Source organism: Lagenorhynchus albirostris, chromosome 9, assembly GCF_949774975.1.
Source record: "Lagenorhynchus albirostris chromosome 9, mLagAlb1.1, whole genome shotgun sequence".
NCBI classification, from domain to species: domain Eukaryota; kingdom Metazoa; phylum Chordata; class Mammalia; order Artiodactyla; family Delphinidae; genus Lagenorhynchus; species Lagenorhynchus albirostris.
In genome coordinates, this window is record NC_083103.1 from 98,947,883 (window position 1) to 98,966,034 (window position 18,152).

The following is an 18,152-nucleotide window of genomic DNA, read 5'->3' on the forward strand; positions in this document are numbered from 1 at the left end:
AGTACAGTACATACTTGCATTACGTGGTACTTCATACAACACCATAAAGAGTAAATGTTAAAATAGAAAAAAGGAATATACGTATATATGTGTGTGTGTATGTGTGTGTTTATATAAATATATATAATTGAATCACTTCTGTAACCTGAAACTAAACAACATTGTAAATTAACTAGACTTCAGTTTTTTTAAAAATGGTTAAATTAAAAAAATCTCATTATGGGGGAAAATGCCCAATTCCAGAAACAGACTTTTAATTACGTTGTACTTATTTTGGTAAAGATGCATGTCTTCATTGTGAATCTGGGATTTGTATACTATGAGAGTGATGATACAATTTTATTTAAGCATAGCAATATAATAAAGAAATGTTGAGAAGTCGTTTTTTAAAAAACTGAATCTCTCATGTTAAAAATGAGGTAACTGAGAGCCAGAGAGGTTAAGTAACTGACTTAACATCACACAGCACATTGATGGCAGAGCTGGGTAGTGCTCTGCTGCCTCCCAGTTCATTCTAATCTTCCCCTTTCATGAGCAGAACTCAAGACCTGGAGCCGTAGACTCCAAAGCTGTCTGAGGATATCTGAAAGGGCCAATAAATATTCGAAGTATTGTCCAGCACCCTTCCTGGCTCATTGCCTTCACTACTGGGCGGCCCGAAGCCAGGTTGAGACTCACTGGAAAGGGAGGCGGGTAGCCTGCAGCTTGTGCGCTGCTTCTGAGAGGGGGTGAGTTGCCAGCCCTGGAAATTCCACCTGTGTCAGGGAGTCATGGGAATGTGCCCAGGTTGCTATGGGAAGGCTTTCTGCCCTGGCTGCTGCAAAGCAGCCCCCTGCCAAATCCCGTCTTGCTGACTCTCAGCAGGAAAGTGGGAAGTCAGAGGAGAAAGTTCCAACCTGTCAGTTAGAAGGGAAATAGCTGAGAAGCCATCTCCCCACCATGTGAACGATCTTAGCATCTTAGTGTGTGTGTGTGAGAGAGAGGGAGAATGTTTGGTAGAGGACGTCAGGGGAAGAGATGGGGGGAAACGATCAAATGGGCTTAGGAGAAGGAGGCTCTGTGTAACCGTGTGCGCGGGTGGGGGGAGGCTGCCTGGCTCCTGGAGATTGTTTAGCAGTCCGTCTGTTCACACCTACTTACGTAGCTGATGACCTCAGACCCACCTACTTGTCCTGCGCTTCCCCTTCTGGGCGCCTCTTATTCCTGCTCCCCTCTCCGCCCCTCCCCCCAGGCTCCTAGGCTAGGGGAGAGTGACGGCAGCAGAGATAAGGACATGCTCTTTTATGTAAGGACGCAAATCCCTGCTAACTTGTGGGTTAGAGAGCTAGTCAAGGACAAGGACAAAGCTGCTACCAATGGCCCTGGTCTGTGTCCTGAAACACAGTAGTGTGGTTACTCACCCTGGCTGGAGAGCAGGGTTGCTTGGACTGCATTCTTGGAAGTGAAATGAAACTTGCGGTGGGAGATACTACTGCCTCTACTGAGTCATAAAACTGGGATCTTTGGGCCAAGGAGTCCCAAGAAGCTGATCACTCTAGTTCTTTTCTCCTTGGAAGAAGATTCTGAAGGACTTCAGCCTGAGAGGTTATAATGTTTTAAAATTTTAAGTTGTGAAATTAATTTAGTGAGTTGTGATCAGAATATTATTAAAAAAATGAAATAGAGTAGACAGTAGACCAGGGTACGTTATTACATGGAGAAGGTGAGTATTGTTTCGGGAAACTATTTTTAGTGTTGTGTGTGTGTAATTGTGTGGGTGTGTACTGGGTCACAATGTATTTCTTACTGTAAGTCACAGCCAAAAACCTTGAACATCATTGCTCTTTTAGAAAGTGTCAGGAATGAAGACTTGGAGTCACTGTAGGGTCTGCCATGTAATTGCTGTGTGACCTATGGTGAGTTGTTTAACCTCTCTGACCTTCATTTTCCTCATTTGTGAAGTGAATGAATGAAACCAAATGAGGAAATTAAACTGATGATATTTCTAAGGTTCCTTCCAGTGTCAGATTCTATCATTTTTAAGGTAAATGAGAATTCAACCTGTTTTTAAAGATTCTCAAGGAAAGAGATGACATCCTCTCCAACAAGCAATAACTTCCATTAAAAAACAGCTCTTTCTCTTCAGGCTTCATTCATTCATTCATTCACCAAATATGTATTGATGAGTCAGACAGTGCTGTAGGTCCTGGCGAGGCAACAAGTGGGATAAAACACAAAACTCCCTGCACATGTGATGCTGCCTTAGAAACCTCTGTAGCAGTTTATGTTTTGTTTTGTTTTTTTTTTTCACTTACCATACATTTAAAATAAAACAAAATAAAACTGAAACCTTCTGTAGACTTGAGAGGATAGTTATCGTTTTTCCAAAAGTTGGTTTGGACCCTCAGTTTCTCCTTCGATGAAGTGGGAATGCAATCACGGAATGCTAACAGTTCAAAGTCTGAAAGCGTTCCAGAATGTCTTTTTTGCTCAGAAGGGTGGCCTGACCTGCTAATCTTAAATAGATAGACATCTGAATGTGCCAGACAGGAAATTATTATTTTCCTTGAATATTTTCCTTTTTTTCTAGGAGCTCTTGAAACCACAGACCATTCACTGAAAGGCAATTCACTTTAAAATGTTCAATTTCAGCTTGACATATTCATCTTCTCTCAGTATAGAGATGCAAAGCCTCCTTCGAGGACTTTGGGATTGGGGTGGCATCTTTCTGGCCTTTAAGCCGAGAACTCTGCTGTTTGGAGAAGGGGTTGGGTAAATGAAACCTGCAGACCCCTGGCTACCAGGATGCTTAAATTCAGTGCTAGGAGTGCTAGAGGACTTTGGAATCTGAAATCATCCTGACCACCAGGGGGCAGTAAGAACTTGTTTTTCCACACCACCAATGATCGCCATTCCCGTCTACTTTAGCCTGCAGTTATAGGCTGGTAAAATGACCTTTTCAAAATATGCCCGGCCACCTCAGAGCCCCTGAACGCCAGGGCTATAAGCAGTCAGTTGGCTGATTCTCCTCTCTCTCATCTCCCAAAATTAAACGTGCAGGTCCATTCACTGATTCAAAAGGTATCTATTGAATCGTTTTATGTATCAAGTACTGAGCTAGACTGTGTGAATCCAACCTTCATCAAGGCAAAGCCTCTGCTCTCCAGGACCTCACAGGCTAGGTTTTTCCATAAATGACAGACAAAGGGCTTGTTGCCCCCAAGGTGGTTTCACATGGTCCTGAATCCAAGGTCATAAGGCTGTTTTCTTATAGTGAGGTGAAGTTTCTAGGCGAGCAGATCATAATCTTGACATTTTCAAATGAGAGAATATAGATCTCTGTCAGTGAGATTTAGGAAATGCCTTTGGTATTATAGCTAAATTTTCAAACACCAGTTGGAGCAGACTGTATAGGCTCATCGTGAATCCTAAGTCAGGAATCACTGTTTTGCTGTTGTAAACTTGCAGGACTGATCAATCTTTCTGGACCCAAGTTTTCCCAGCTGCTCTCAGAAAAGGCCAGGACACTAATAGAAAACTAAGTGAGATGGAAGAGAATGATATTGTGAGGCATTACACCGGTCTAGAATCCCCACAGGGATTTTGCTAGCCCCTTTGCTGGGTGTTAACAGCTGGTTGTTTGCGTGGTTCGTAGCTTCCCTGCCACCTCTCTTATTTGGTGTAGACACAGAGTCTAGGTTATGTTAAAACTATAGTATTGGAACCCAGAAGTCAATAATTATCCAACCAAGGGATCAGATTTGATTTTATTTTTCACAATAACTTGGATGAGTTGAGTGTGTAAATGGATGACATGTTATAGCTCACTACTTTCTTAAAAATAGAATGGAACGAGGGAAGAATTCTGGGACGCACTTGTCCCAGACTTTTTTGGGGGGTGGGTATTGCCCATAGGTCACGTTAAAAAAGTTTGGCAGGATTACCAATGCATGAAGGCATTGATGGGTAATGAGCATTTATAATTAAGTGCAATAACTGGGATGTACAGGGAATCTGCTAGGTTGATTTGGACTGTCTCTAAATGGCTGAGCATGAATTCGTGCAGGGATAACCCTGCCTCCTAATAATAACACTGATCCAGCGGGTCAAGTTTAGGTTCTTGGGCTTCTTCTAGGCCACACCTCTGAAGACTAGAGGTCCTCTTTAGTTGAAAGCCCACTGCAGGGGAAAGTAGAACGCTGCTTCTATAACCTCCAGATAAAGTGCGATAGTCACTGTTTCAGAAGACTAGAAGTAATAGCGTAAGGATTGAACTGGTCTATAGTCTTTGTCTTCTTTTTAATTTTATCTATTATTTGCCTGGAGGCAGCACTGATTAGAATAATTTTTACCAAAAGCCAGAGAAAAAGAAATTTGATTACATAATTTGATGACATAGGCATTTTTAGGTAGTGAAGAGACCTTTGAAGGGGAATTAAGAAGCCCCAACCTGTCATTGTCTTACCACCTAAGTACCAGGTAAGCACTTTCCATAATTATGGTTATTTGGAAAGGGCGCACCTGGCTGGAAATCCCGCCTTTGCCTCTTACTATGGGACTCATGCAAGTCCTATAATTTCTCTGATCCTGCCCTCTCGTCTGTAAAGTAACATTATACCTATTCTACTTCCTTTATTGGGCTGTTGTAAAAATCATATTGCTCATTTGTGTGGAAGTGTTTCAATTACAAAGGGCTATACAGATGTGGGTTTTTATTTTGTTACCTGGTCTTGTCTGGTCTTATCTGTTTTGCCTGCCCTTCCTTGCCCTGACACCCAGACCCAGAGTTTCTGAGAAGGAGACTTGATGGTCAATTGTTTATTTGTCTTTGGTTTTTAGAATATGCCCTTTGTCCAGGCTGTCGGTGCTGAGTTACCGTAACAGCCTAATGACCTCCTGGCTCCAAACTCAAGGACCTTTGCCTGCAGCTAGTGTGGCTTCCTGTTAACATCTACTCGTGAGAGACGGGCCTTATTTCCACCTTCAAAGTTGGTGACTTAGGTGCCTGGAAATAGAGTTCACAAGGAACAAATTAACAACAAAACTCACAACAAACATTTAGAGCATGTACAGTCTTTTTTTCTCCATAGGTAGTTAGCCTTCTTCCCTGTCTTTCGAGGTCAATAACAGGTGCGTGACTTACCCTCACTGAGTTTCAATTAGTTTCGAACTGTGGTGGAGTTAGCATTATTGAGTCTCAAGATGAGATTTTTCAAGTGGGTTCTCCACGTCCACCGCCCACGGGACATCTCTGATTCTAATAAGCTCAGGGAGGCCGAGGTGGGAGAGCTGTGATTATGAAGACAGGGACCAGACCCTTCGGAAGCTTCGAGGACAAGGAAAAAAGGAGTTTATAGAAGCAGAAGAAGAAATGGGCGAAAAGAGAGGGGAAGAAATCTTCCCGAGAAAGGGAGAAATGAAAGAAATGGAGGAGGAAAGGGGGAGTGAGGGAATCAGGATGGGGTAAAAGGAGGAAGATGAGGGTCTAGGAGACTTCTTTGCTCCAACCTCCTACTGAGACAGAGCAGAAACAAATACTTTAGAGCTAAATCAGCTGTGCCCAGATGCCCCTGAGATGCCCCATCTGCGCTTCTAAGACCGTCAGGGATTCAAGCCTCTTGAGCGCCCAGGCCTCCACCGACCCAGGAACACCCTGCTGCTCGTCCTTGATCTAACAGGCAGTAGCAGCTGCATCCCACATCCCTAAAAGGCAGCATAGCCGTCGCCTCTTCTTGAGAGCTGGAACATCACATGCTTTCTCAGGGTTTGAGGAAGACAAGGAAGACTAGAGAGAAGATGCTGGCAAAGAGAACTCCCAGATCACTGTCTGTAGGGAGAGGCTGTGAGAAGGGATGAGAGCAGAGAGTGTGTCGTTGGAAGACAAGAGTTCAGGTTCCCCTGCTCTGCCCCTTAGTTGCTAAATGGCTTCCAGGCAAGGTTTAATTTTTTTTTTTTTTTTTTACCTGTGAAACACATCTCCACCTTCATGCCTACCTGTGGTTTATTAAGACAATGGATGCTATCCCTAAAGTGCCTTGCCTACCTCTTAGGGCACTTTCCCAGGGCCTTCTGTTTAAATATTTGGATAGTTTACCTTCTTTAGTAGGTTATATGCTCCTCAAGGGCAGGATACTTACAGATTTATCTCCTAGCATGGTACCTAGAGTACAGCAGGCATAACAGATATCTGCAACAGGCATCAAATAATCAAATAAACAAGGCAGATGATGGTTTCCTTTTAGGAATCCAGCAGGTAGATCTCTAGAAATCATGTCAGCTCTGGAACTGATCTGCTATTATTTAGTCTTGATGTGGCAGGTGTGGGCTTGGCATTACTGGCTTGAGTTATATTTTGCCAGAGATTGAGAACTACCTAGGGACCATCTGCACATCCCTAATTTTCTTCTTTTTAAATTAAGGAATGAATTTAATTTTGACACTTTTTAGATTAAAAATATTTTATTACCTTAAAAACAATCAATTATTATGAGCAAGTGAACTCTATAATGACACCACTTAGTACAATATAGAAAATCACACACAGAAACACAATGTTATCATTTTAGTGTATGTGCAATGTATTTCCACTTCCAGCAAATATATACAAATCTATGCAAATAACCATAAGTGATTAAATATATAGTAGATGTATGTTTATATTTTTAAATAGTTGCATTTCTCCTTTGAGTGAAAATACCATGATTTCCTTAGTCATTCTGTTTTTAATATTTTGGTTATTGGCAACTGTTCACTGTTAAATAAACATTCTCTCTTACATAAGAAATAATTCTTATTACTGTTGAAAAAAGAGAAACAAAACCTAAAGCAATTTGTTGAGTGCCTATTACGTGCCAGGCACTTTACTTGTAGTGTATCACTTAATTTCACAACCCGGGAAGTGTGTATTATTTTTTTCCTTTTGCACAGAAGAGAAAGTGAAACCTAGAAAAGTAAGTAGCTTGGCTAAGTCACGAAGGCAGTGAATATAGAGCTAGGATTTATATTCAGGTCTCCCTAACTCCCAAACCCTATTCCTCCAAATAACAAAGCTGGTAAGCGCAGGAATGTAAGGGCAAAGGTGTTAGGCTCTAACTAAATTTTTCCATGTTGCTTTCCAAAAGCTTGGTGCTATTATATAAAGCTCCACTCCCTAAGTATACTATTTTCCCCATAACTTTGTCTGACTTCATCTTTTAAGCTAAGAAACTCAAAGACCTGTATCCATTCTCTTCCTGACCTTGTAAGTATTGTTTTTAGACAGAATCCATCTTGAGTTTGAGTATTACCTGCCTGCAAAAGGACGTCAATTATATCACAGTCTGCCCTGAGTTCACCTAAGGGTAAGGACTCTCACCCTTACTGGAAGGTGGGACACACGTGGTTTCCTGCCCTCCAAGCCAGCAATGGAGAAAAGTTCCACTTCCTTCTTTATTCAGTATCACCCCTTATACCTTTGAGAAATGCAGCAAAGCACATATACTGTCAAAATGAGAGCTATGGGGCACTCTGCTGTGATCTTTCCTGCCTTTCCCTTGTCGCATTGGTGGCTGCGCTGGGGGAATGTGTCTGGAATAGAGAACTGATCGACCAACATGAGGAAACGTAATTATGGGACGGGTGGTGGTGGTGGTGAGGGGACATTGGAAAACTTCCATAAGAACTCAGGGACCATTTGCACATCCCGTTTTGTCTGTTGAAATTCAGGAATGAATGGAACGTTCCACGAAGCACCTGAGGAGGGATCAGAGGGAAAGCGTGGAGCTCTCCCTCTTCTGGGTCCTCTCTGAGGAGCTCAGAACTTGCACGATGAGCAAGAGTCCTTTCTTGTTAGTCACCATTTAATCGCTAACTTTTGCCATTTTGCTTTTTGTTGGTAAAACTGGACTTCGAGTTTTGTTTTAAGTATTTCCTATTAAGAATCCCTGTTAATTGTTGACTCCGTGATGCCCATGAGGGTTCCAGATATCATGCACACATACATGGACTTTGTGCAAAATCCACACGGCTGCCATTGCTGTAGCCCAGCCAAGGGTTAACTTGGTATCTTATTGTTGAGGTTTGTTTGCGGTTTTTCCCTCTGGCATCAGTGTCTTGTAAGTTATAGAAATAAATAAAAGTGGTTTCTCTTTGGTTCAAAGAGAATTTTCCCCTGCAGCTGATTTTAATAATATATAGCTTAATATAAAGCCTCACATTCTGAATACAGTTAGCCTTCAAAGTGGATTAAGACTGTCGTGCTCGGGGTATTTCCAAGGCATTAGTTACAGTACATTGCATTAACTTTGCCAGTTGCCTCTCCTGTAATGAAAGGGATAGAAAGATCACCCGCTTGAATAGAAGACCCAAATGCCATCTTTTAACTTCTGTGGAGTGTGATGGAGCTGATAATTGAAGGGGCAAAAGCCATTCCATTGTTAGGAAGCAAGCATTCTCTCGTTCCCTTAGAAAAGGCGAGTACGGAAATCTGAGATGCTGGACGCTGGGAGTTCTGTTCCTACGAGTGATCATGATCATGATCATAATCGTTCCAATTGTTACCATTTTCCACCTCCCCCCTTCTCCACAGGCCTTAAAATGAAAAAACCTGTATTTTAAGCTATGAAGTTGACCTCCGTCTTTATTCATCTCTTTTTTTGTAAGTGGGGAACTACTGAAATGACACGTGGGTTTCATACATGCAGCCTGTGTAGCGCTGTGCGAAGTGGATTTTTCTAGGGCTCCCTGGTGTATGTACGATGTGTCTGTGCAACCAGACATCCCTTGCTGCTCGATGGCCCTTATTACATTAGCGATGAGTGTGCAATGCTTATACACACGATGGCAGGTGCAAAAGTTATACCTCCATGGGCTTTTCTTAGCATTTACTACATGCTAGGGATTGTGCCAAGAGCTTTATGTGTATGATCTTGTTTATCTCTTACAACAAGCCCGTAACACAGGCACTGTGGTTAACAGTCTGATTTTTCACGTGGGTTAACTGAGGCACTGAGACATTAGCTAACTTGTTAATAAATGGTGGATCCAGGCTTTGAACCCAGCCACTCTAATTCAGAACCTTGCACGTAACTGCTAGGTCATACTGTCAACCATACATGAGGAAATAAAGGACTATTATAAGCTCAATGTAACTGGAAAGTATGCTGTAAATGTCAAGGATATGCAGATATGTCTGCCAGCTTTGGGAATTCGTATCTGCACACCAGTACTGACATTTATCTCAAACTGGTCATGTGATGGATATTAAGAATGCATATTTTTACAAGGCACGTGCCATAACTGTGTAGGATAGGCGTATGAACGAGTTATCAAATCAGGTAACAGTTTAGGACCAAGATGCTGCCATTGAAGACAGAGATCATTGCACACCAGAGGAGAGACCAAGCTAACCATGGGAGGGCACAAACTCTGGCATCAGATTGTGATGCCGAAAACTCGGCCTCTGCGCACTGGTGCCAAAATGAATCTCGGAGACAGAGTTTTGGGTGAAGTAGAAAAGAATGGCTTTATTGCTTTGCAGGCTAAGGCGGACACGGCAGACTCCTGCCCCTCAGAAACTCTGTGTCCCAACCTGGGGGGATTTGGTGAGGAGTTTTATAGCAACGGTTCAAGGACAGAGTTGCTAATAAGAATCAGGGTGTGTGCAGGGCCTGCACTGCTTTAATCTGGCCGCAGGTAGTCTCCTCCTTTGTCTCTGCATCCCCTCCCTTCCCTGATTAGCAATTGCTCGCATCTGCCCTTTGACACTCAGGGAAGGTCATGGAGGCTGGAGGCTGTTCCCTACAAACAAGAAACGGGGAACACAGAAAGGCTTCGTACCCAGGAGCCCCACAGGGTCCTGCTTGGTTTCAGTTGTGCAGTTTGAACCCCAACCCAGCTGCTGATTCGCTGTGTGTCTTTACGTGACCTTTCCAAACCTCATTTTTTCTCATTTGAAAATGGGGGTAACAACTACCTCATTGGGGTGATTTGAGGATTAATTGAGATCATGCCTGATTCACAGTAAGTGTGAAGTAAATGTTAGCTAGTCGTACTATGATTGTGTTTGTATTGGTCTAGTTTACATAAAATTCCCTTCCCACCTTCGGCATAGAACCTGTGTACGTCAGTAGCTCTTTGTAACATTTCCCCTCAGAAAACAAGCAAATTGTTCCTGGAACCTGGGCCAAACTCTTACCCGTATAAGGCACTTAGTGCCCATAAAATGGAAAACAAATTATTTTGACAGTGTGCTGTAGAGAGCACTGTTAGTAAAACAGTAACAGGAAGGATGAAGCAGTTTAACGTGTAGAAGTATGTGGTAACTTCAGTAAATCAAAAACTGTTCTTAAAGTTTATTTTTTTACAAAGTATGTGCTACTGTGGTTCTGGACTCAGCTCCTCCGTAATTAACGGATTAACTTCGTCTTTGTACCGCAGCAAACAGGCTAACAAAGACAGCCAACAGAGAGGTACTTCTTGAGCTGAATTCCTTATCTATAAAATGTGGCGGGTGACTTCCTCTAAGGTATTTTTTCCCCTTTGAAACTCAAACGGAATGAACAGTCATTTAATTGTGGAACTAAATCGTGACTTAACATTGGCCTTATAATCAAGATTGGCAAACATCCTTGGGACAGGAAACCATGGAAGAGGGTGGTTATTTTTTGGAGTGCAGGGCAGCCGCAGAACTCAAGTGGGCCTGGGCTTCCCACAAGGGGAAGCTGGGAGCTGGGCCTATCTGGAGATCTGTGCAAGAGAGTAGGATGAAATCCTTTCTCACAGGAGTGGTTAAACTGAGGCCCTCCCCAGTCCCTGAGGGAGAATTGATCAAACTCCATTTCAGGGTGTTTTCTTAAGAGTTGATAGGTAAGCAGCTGTTTCCAAATGCATTCTTGTTCCTTCCTTTAATCGCTCCCCAAAGATTCATAGTCCAAACCCCCTTACCTAAGAAACCTGAGCTTTTAGTTAATCAGGAATCGATGTTCTGGGCAGGGAGCATTATAGTCCCAGGTGACTTCTCCTGAGACCTCCTATGCCATGTAGCATGAGTGTGTCGTGATGATCTGAGGGAAAGTACGACCACGGTCAGAGCTGTCCCAGGGGACACTGCAGGGCTAAGATGGACCGTGTTCTTCAGCCTTCGTCTCTCCAGGAGGGCAAGCAACCCCCAGAGAGCATGGGGCTGGGAAGCTAACTGCACTGGGTGCCTCTTCAGTCCTCCTGACTCCCCTCCACCAACACTGCCCCACCCACCATTTCTTCACTCACAGACGTTCACTGAGCAGATACACCATGTGGGGCAGTGAGCTCCGTAACAGGATGACACAGATGAATGGGACAGAAATCTTGCCTTGGTGGCATTACAGTCTGAGGGGATGTGGAAAAGGTACACGAGTAATTATGATACAGGGTGGAAAAAGATGTGTTGCAAAGCAGTGTGGGTAAAGTGTGCCAAGGTCTTTTTATACAAGTAAGGATTGATTTAAATGAATGTGGAGGACATTCTCAAAAAAGAAAAGAAGGAGAAGTCATAAAAGGACAATTAGAAGCTATTGTGGACTTGTTCCAGCACGTTGGAACCTCTGGGATACTATCAGCCTTCGACCTGGAAGTGCCCGCCGAAATCATCTGGTCTCAACCTCAATGTGAGAATGTCCTCCACGCGTTCAGTCTCTGCTTGGACACCTCCCCGATGGGGAACCCACCATTTATTTTTGGATGAACAGTGTCTGGTCATTGAAGGAAGGGGGGAGAATCTCTAAGAATGGGGTGTGTGTGCGAAAGAGAGAGAGAAAAAAAGAGACAGAGACAGAGAGAGGGAAGAAAGAGAAGAGGAGAGAGAGTGAGAAAGGCAAAGCAGTAACCTAGGTTTTCAGTATCCTGGTGGGGCCCTGCCTGAAGGACAGTGGGATCAAGGAGTGCTGACTAGTCGCTCTTTGGTTAAGCTGGGAGATTTCATTTCGGTGGGGATGGAGTCTAATGTGCTGATTCCAAGGTCCAAGGATGCAAGGGTGAACTTGCACAGAGTGAGATCATGTGAGCCAGCCTTCAAGAACAGAGACTTTGCCCTGGCTAGCAAGATTGAAGCTACTGCCTTCCTAAGTCCTGCAGACAAGTTAGATCTACCTGTGGACGCTAAATTAGAACCCAAAGACCACAGAGAAGATACTTTTAAAAGTCTTTAGTGTTTACTCAGCTACCATTTCAGCAGACGGTGGCAAGCCTTGTTTTAAGCAAACCAACTGAGTGGAGCCTCAAACTGCCCTGTTTGTGCACAGGCCCTGCTTGGAGCATTGTGTGGAAAAATCTCCGTAACAGAAGCCTCCAGGCACCAGCACCTGCAGAGCCCTGCTGACTCACCTGAGATCTACAGGTGGACTTCTTAACAGGTAAGAGGTGTGAGAGAGACACTTGGGTACAAATTAGGAATTAGGGCTTCACTGACTTCTTTAGTTGCAAATGAGAAACTGCTTACGTGACCAGAACGTGCCAATACAAAGTACTTCTTGGACTTCCCTGGCGGCGCAGTGGTTGGGAGTCCACCTCCCAATGCAGGGGACACTGTTCGAGCCCTGGTCCGGGAAGATCCCACATGCGGCGGAACAATTAAGCCCGTGTGCCACAACTACTGAGCCTGCGCTCTAGAGCCCGCAAGCCACAACTACTGAAACCCGCACGCCTAGAGCCCGTGCTCCACAACGAGAGAAGCCACCGCAATGAGAAGCCCGCGCACCGCAACAAGAGTAGCCCCCGCTCGCAGCAACTAGAGAAAGCCCACGCATAGCAACGAAGACCCAACGCAGCCAAAAATAAATCAATAAATAAAGTGTTTCTTGCAAGCACTTCTACCAAGTGAATCCTACTAAATGTTTGGGATAGAGTTTCTTTTCAGAGTATTTAGAATTCAATAGGAAGGCCCAAGGAAATTGGTATTAACTTTGTGGTGTGTTTTAGATAGGGAACAAATAGGAACTGACCGCATTAGACGGGAAAACAGTGTCTCAGTTTGTAGAATCACAGTCGCAAGTATCAGTTTATTTACCAAATTGCAAATCAAAGTCTTCACAAAAAATGGCAGGAGAACCAGTTGAATAGTGACTGACAACATATTTTTTACAGGAAGTTGAAATAGAGTAACATGGAGGAGTGCAGAAAACACCGGTTTGGGGTTCAGGCTACTTGGGTTTGAATCGCATCTTAGCACCTAAAGCTGATCTCTCTGGGCTTGGTTTTCTTCATCTCTAAAATGGGAAAATTGGCACGACCTCAGGATTTTCGTGAGGCTTCGATGAGAAAATACAGTGCCTGGCTCGAGAAATTTTAGATGAATCTGCAAATTTTTAGGCCATTGGAACATTTCTAGTCTATGCTTGGCTAACACAGATTTTTCATTTGGTTCAAGCCATCGTTATCATATATTTGCTTTGAAATGAAAGGATATGAGCATGTAAGTTGATCATTCACAGACATATGTTCATTAAGGAGTAGTATTGTTGCAAAATTGTGTATCAATTGAGCAATATTTGAAATGCACGAGGGGAATTTCCCACATCAAGGAGTTCTATTTGTTTAAAGCCAAAAGGCCTTTGCAAAAGCAATAAACACTGTGATGTCTTTTGTGCAAATCTGAACGTTCACGTGTTGGGATCAGTTCTAGGGAGGTGTTTGTGTTTCATTAACTTCTTGCTCTCTGTGGGTTTATGATGGAATTAGATGCACACAGAATGTGTGTGGACAAAAGCAGAATGAGTATCTGGATTCCTGAGTACCATTTGTTTTTTAATTATTCTTTGAGGTCAAAATACTACCTCCAAAACAACACTGGAAGGAATTAAGGTGGAATTTGACCAAAAGATATTTGACTTAACAGAAAGAAATTTCCATTTCACCCTTATGACCTTGGTCCAAGATTGAGCTTACCAGTGCCTCAGTTTCTCATTTGTGACCTTGGGTGGGACAGGGCAGAGGAAGAATGGACCAGATAGCTAATGAAATTGGACTAAGTATCTGATGTGTCTTCCAGGCCTATAATTCTATTGCCTAAGGAAGTTCTATTGCTCATAAAACTTTCCAACTGTCAGACAGAGTTAATATGTCTTCCCAAAGTACTAACTTACATCAAGGGAGTGGTTGAGGGTATGGGAAACGGAGCTCTTTCTCTTCCTGGAACTATGAAGAAACAAGATCACTCAGCATTCAGTGACGTTTCAGGTTCATGTGGACATCTGGTGTTCAATGGTGGTCTCCTCGTAGAGTGTGCTGTATTCAAGTTGATTAATTGAATAAAAATGTTCCTACACCTAAAGAAACAATCTATCTTAATGAATCCTTTTTGTAAAACAAATGCTTTGTATTATAACATGATCATTACAATGCATACATTTTTTAAAAGTATTTATTTATTTATTTTTATTTGGCTATGCCAGGTCTTAGTTGTGGCAGGCAGGCTCCTTAGTTGTGGCAATGTGAACTCTTAGTTGCAGCATGCATGTAGGATCTAGTGCCCTGACCAGGTATCGAACCTGGGCCCCCTGCATTGGGAGCATGGAGTCTTAACCACTGCACTACCAGGGAAGTCCCCCCAGTGCATACCTTTTAATTGTTTTATTATTTTTTAAAAATTAATTTATTTTATTTTATTTATTTTTGGCTGTGTTGGGTCTTCGTTGCTGCACACGGTCTTTCTCTAGTTGTGGCGAGCGGGGGCTACTCTTCGTTGCGGTGCACGGGCTTCTCATTGTGGTGGCTTCTCTTGTTGCGGAGCTCGGACTCCAGGCACATGGGCTTCAGTAGTTGTGGCACTTGGGCTCAGTAGTTGTGGCTCACGGGCTCTAGAGCACAGGCTCAGTAGTTGTGGTACACGGGCTTAGTTGCTCTGCGGCATGTGGGATCTTCCTGGACCAGGGCTCGAACCCGTGTCCCCTGCATTGGCAGGGGGATTCTTAACCACTGCGCCACCAGGGAAGCCCACCCCCAGTGCATACATTTTTAAAATCTGTGTTTTCATACACCAGGATTGCTTAAAGCAAAGTAGACCTTTCCAGTTCATAGACTGTGAGAGCTACAATCGAGACTTCAGAGATCACCCAGCATAACCAATCCCCAAATCCCAATTTCAGAGTGTTTAAAATTCCAAGCAGTCACTGAATTGTGAATTTTGTGGGCATTGGTCCAGGGTCTCAGCTTCTAGAGGAGGGGTGGGGGAATGCAAGCACCGGCGTTGCTACTAGGGGGCAGTTGCGGGCAGAGTACAGCCAGGGTAGAGGGTGGTGGACTATTTATTCCTGAAAAGTGGGAACATCTGACAGTGTGACTTTCATTTCAAGGCAACAGCTCACACTAAATGCAGAATTTTACAGGAATGAATTATCTACACTTACTCCCTCCAGATGTGTTCCTTGCAGAAGGATAAATAACTCAGGTTGCAGTGGAAATCGTTGTCCAGATGTGGATTACAGGGGCTGCGGCTAAAATACCTCTCCTGAGCCCAGCCTTCTTTAGCCCCTTCCTGTGTCACAACAAAATAACTCGAATTTTTGGTTTGAAGTGGTATGTAAAGGCTAGCGTCCCTGTCATGCTCGTCAAACATGCCATTGTATCCATCAGAACAAACTGGGCAGCTTTTACAGTTTCAGCGTCATACCCCAGGGCAAGAAGTTACCACGCTTCTGGTCAACCCTGGAAGCACTGTTCCAACATCTCTACTGCTCTGGATCCGGGTTTGCGTCTTTGTAAAAGGAGGCTACTTTTCTGATTTAAGGGAGGTGGAATAGCCTGCGTTTCTGTCAGAAATAAAAGCCTTAGGTGGTTGCTTCAGTGCTCGAAAGGAATCATTTCCTAGAGCTTTGGGGCCCTTCTCTTTGAGTGAGTTAAGCCTCCAGGTCTTTGTCTTGGTCTTTGCTTGCAAAGCACTTTATCATCTGTGAATCCTCGGCTGTTTGATACGCGACTTTAGTAAATGTCTGTAACCTCCCTGTGCCTCCTTCTCTAATCTGTGAAACAGAAGGAACAGTGGAGATAAAGTGATGGTTGGGTCAGATCTTTGAAATCTCTGTTCCATCATTCTGGAATTTTGTGATCACCAGGATGTAAACTCCTCCAGGGCACAGACTTGGTTATGTGCACAGACACACCCCCACCTTGTTTTCTAGCACGTAGAACACAGCGTGCTCAATCAATTTGTGTTTAAATGGGTGAATGAAGGAAGATTTATAGTAGATGTAATCTCTTGCTTTCATCCCTCACCTAATGGAACATTATGATCCAGGCTGTTCTTTTTGTGATTCCAGGAATATACCCTGCTCTCTTTTACACCTCAGTGCCTTTGCACAAGTGGTCCTTCTGCCTGGAAGCATGCCCCCCTTGGTCTAGCTGGAAAACTCCTCTGCTAACCTTCCACCTTGGGTCGATACTGTCTCCTCCATGAAGTTCTTTCTGGATCAAGCTCTCTCTCCTGTGGGCTCACACTGCATTTGGTACATGCTTCTATTGAAGTGGATTTTCTTACCAAACTGTAGTTCTTGGATTGGTTTTCTGCTCTCCCCCCTGCCTCAAGATTTGAAGCAATTGAGGCCAGGGTCATCTCTGATAAACATTCAAAAATTATTTTGAGGAATAAATAAATAGTTTTGCAGAAACTTTTCAGAAACCTTTTACGGTACCCAGTATTATGGTATGCTTAGAGTCTGGGCATATTAAATACTTTTTGACTGATTTGCTAGATTACCAGGTACACCCCCAAGCTTCAATTTTCTTAGCAGATATAGGCAGAACTCCATTTTAAATGGCGTAATCGTACAGTCACATTTTGTTCCTCTGAAACATAACATCTGCCAACAATCACACACACACACACCACACACACACACCTTTTCCCAGTCTAACTCCAGATCCTCGAAGAGTGTTTATCACATAGAAGACGCTCAATAACTATTTAAGAACGAATAGAAATGAAAGGCATTCCTTCTACTGTCTGGTTTCTGGAAAGCACGGTCTCTTGCAGCCTCCATGTATTGCTTCGCTCCGTGCTCTTCCACCTATGGCAATCGCATTCCGTCTCCTGCCCTCACCACCGCTGTTCCCTCAGAGGTCACCAACGACCCAATTACAAAATCTAATGGGATTATCTCAGTCTTCCTCCTGCCTGACTTCATTATAGCATTGGGCATCACTTATCTTTCTGAAATGTGGTGTAATTGAAAAAGCATGAGCTTTAAAGCAGGGAGACCCTGGTTTACATTTGTGCTCCTCTTCCACTTGCTGTGTGAACTTGGGCAAGTCAGGCACCTTTTAAAATCTCTCCTCATCCTAACATGGGACTTTTTTTTTTTTTGCGGTACGCGGGCCTCTCACTGTTGAGGCCTCTCCCGTTGCGGAGCACAGGCTCCGGACGCGCAGGCTTAGCGGCCACAGCTCACGGGCCCAGCCGCTCCGCGGCATGTGGGATCCTCCCGGACCGGGGCACGAACCCGTGTCCCCTGCATCGGCAGGCAGACTCCCAACCACTGCGCCACCAGGGAAGCCCCTAACATGGGACTTTTGATGTCTGTTTCTCAGCGTGGTTGGGAGGCTTGAATGGGATTTTGTGTGTGAAGCACTTTGCCCGGTGTCTGGCTTGCGGTAGTCATTCAACAAACACTGGCTCCTTCCTTCCCTTGACTTCCGAATCATCCCACATTCTTGGTTTTCTTCTAATCTGTGCCTCTGAATAAATCTTCATAGGACTTTTCTTTCCCTTGCCCACCTCCTCTCATCCCACATTTTTCTCCCGCCCTATTTCACATTTTCTCCATCATTTACCTGCACTGTTTGCCATTTATATAGTTGATACTCCAAAAATATGGACCGATTGAATGACAGTCTCTGGATTGGCCTCTGTGTGTCCCATCTTTTGCTTCTCCAGTATATATTTCACACTGTCACCAGAACTGCTGTTCCTCAAATACAGGTTGATAATGTTACTGCCCTCTCCCCCAAGAAAAAAAACTTGAATAGCATCCCTTTGTTTAAAGAATAAACTAAACTTTAAGTACTCACCAATATGACCCTCTTGTTTGTCTATCCTCATCTCCTCTGTGTCCTTCCATAAGCCCTGACTTCTTTCTTCCAATTTTCAAAAACTCTCCATGGGTTTTTTTCTCTTCAGTGCCTTTACTCAAATGTTTCCGTTATTCCAGAATGCTCCATTCCTCTTT